Genomic DNA, 2,692 nt, shown 5'->3' on the forward strand with positions numbered 1-2,692 from the left:
ACACACAGTTTAAATACCTTGGGACAATCAGAGATCAATCGACACAGGTGAGCGGAAAGGCATGGCCGACACAGTAAGGAACCGGAAATGATGTCAGAAGAGCAAGGTAAGGGCAGACGTCTCTGCCCATAAGATCAAATGCACACGCGCCAAAAAAATCAGCGCTGCGCATCTGATAGAATAAATGAATAGGGCGCATGTGCATATCGAAACAGAGTAAAGTAGATCGCTATAATAGATAGTTAGAATAATGTAGGTATGAAAAGAATAATATAAAGACATGCAACATGTCATAAAGAGGATAATTAATCCACAAATAAATCAAAAATACACAATGATTATATAAATATATTACTGGAAAAAACAAACCAAAAAAAAAACAAACAAAAAAAAAACACTGATGAGAAAAAAAAAACTAAATAAAAAACACTGATGAAAAAAAAAAACAAAAAAAAAACACTGATGAAAAAAAATAAAATAAAAATAAAAAAATGAATAAATAAATATAAAAAAAATAAAATAAAATAAAATAAATAAATAATGAAAACATAACTAGCAATGACAATAAATAATCAAAACCCCATATTAATAATTATGCTCATAAACCTTTAACCCCACACAAAATACATAGAATCCAATACAAAAGTCATATATTAAAGTGTAACAATGTCATAATTGGACTGGAGGCCGAGGCATACAATTGTATAGCTCAGACAGTCAAAATAGTCCTTTCCTCCAGGTCCAGAGTCTTCACAGCCATTAGTAACATGGTCCACCCTGGTAGTCAGCTGAATGATCAAAAAAAGGTCCATCCAGTCAAATGGTCCATCCATGAAGTTCATCCCTCCAGGTGGTCCAAACATGAAGATCCGAAATCTTTACAGGTACCATGCACCACTACCCAAAAAAAGTCCAAGCCTCAATACAAAGAGGGCCAAGGCACATATATTTCTTGAATCAGGGCCAAAAGAAACCGCCAATGGCAGCCATGTCCACGTATCCAAACACTACAGTCATCCAGCAAGAGTGACAGCAAGTCCCGAGAGATAAGCGATGTAACGAGTCTAAAGGGGACATAAAAAAGAATAAAGGCATAAACGCAATAGGCGGATTAACCCACGAAGCCTGTAAATAAGAGATCCTCATTTAGACCATCCGGTGCTGAAGAATGTAACAAAAATATCCAACGTGCTTCAGTTTGTAAAAGTTTTTTGGTGAGTGGGCCACCTCTGTCTAAGCCTTTGATATGTTCAAGACCCACAATCATGGTGTTCAGACACCTACCTCCATGATGGGCCAAATAATGCGATGCAACCGAGGTCTTGCCTTTACGGAAATCCGCCTGAGCAGTATTGATCGTGGAAAAGTGCCTTTGAATACGGCGACGTAGTTCTTGGGACGTTTGGCCTACATAAAGAAGTGGACATGGACATACAATAGCATAAATTACATTGGTCGTCTTACAATTAATGTAAGCCTTAAGTCTATGTACCACTGAATCCGTAGGATTGCAAAAGTTATCTCGGACAGGGTGCATATATTGGCAAATATTGCAATCCCCGCAGGGAAAGGAACCTTTCAAAAAGACCCCCCGATTTAGCCTAACAACAGGTCTAGAGTAGTGGCTCCTAGTGAGGATGTCCCTCAAATTCGGTGCCCTCCTGGCCGTAATCAGTGGGGACTCACTGACAATTTTGGATGTCTGCAGGTCAGTAGTGAGAACACCCCAATGTTTTTGAAGGATCTGTCTCACCTGGGGCCAATGGGTGTTATAGCCTGTCACGAACCGAACATGATTGTCAGGCACCCTTTCCTTATGCTCTAATAACGATCCTTGTGACTAAAGACATGCTCTCTGATAGGCCTTAGAGATGTACTTGTGGGGATACACCCTTTGCTTAAATCTAGAGGTAAGATCACCAGCCTCTCTGCGGAAGTCTTCGTCAAGTGTGCAGTTCCTCCTGGCCCGAAGGAACTGACCCACAGGTACACCAGTCCTGGTGTGTAAAGGATGAAAACTGCGAAATTCCAATAAATTATTGGTGGCAGTAGGCTTGCGATACAGGCTGGTGAACAACTGGCCATCATGATTGACAACGTTGAGGTCCAGGAAACTCACTGAAGAGGATGAAGATGTAAAAGTCAAAAAAATGTTGAAGACATTATTATTCAATGAATCAATAAATTCTCTGACTTCATCAAGGGGTCCTGACCAAACAAAGAAGATGTCATCAATGAATCTTACCCAATGCCGAACCTTGGTCTTGTACCATGTGGAGTTGTAAACTATGGAAGACTCCCACCACCCTAGAAATAAATTTGCCAGAGCCGGAGCACAACGAGCCCCCATTGCCACACCAGATACTTGAAGGAAAAAGGACCTGTCAAATAAGAAAAAATTATGCTTTAGGACAAAATCAAGCAGGTCAATAAGGAAGGAGTCATGCATCCTATCAGAGCCCTGTTGAAGATCCAAAAATGATAGTACCGCATGTAGGCCCTGATCATGTTGAATATTTGAATATAAGGATTCTACATCACAGGTCACCATCAAATCTCCTGGAGCCAAGGTGACATTTTTCAATCTTGTGATGAAGTGTGAAGAATCCTTGACATGGGACGGCAACTCCAATACAAAAGGTTGCAGAAAAAAATCTATGTAAATGCAAGCCTTTTCGCAGAGGCTCCCTAT

General features: G+C 40.2%; 1 long non-coding RNA gene across 1 annotated transcript; it reads right to left on the reverse strand.

Annotated features, from left to right (window-relative positions):
• Window positions 1-414: 414 nt before the first annotated feature.
• On the reverse strand, window positions 415-2,486 carry LOC143809451 (uncharacterized). The gene is made up of 4 exons (XR_013222279.1): window positions 2,246-2,486; window positions 1,754-2,118; window positions 1,285-1,407; window positions 415-1,064 (listed from the first exon to the last, which is right to left on the reverse strand). It is a non-coding gene; the product is annotated as an uncharacterized LOC143809451 (long non-coding RNA).
• Between the last annotated feature and the right edge of the window lie 206 nt (window positions 2,487-2,692).

The sequence above is a fragment of the Ranitomeya variabilis genome, chromosome 2 (genome assembly GCF_051348905.1).
Source record: "Ranitomeya variabilis isolate aRanVar5 chromosome 2, aRanVar5.hap1, whole genome shotgun sequence".
Lineage (NCBI taxonomy): Eukaryota > Metazoa > Chordata > Amphibia > Anura > Dendrobatidae > Ranitomeya > Ranitomeya variabilis.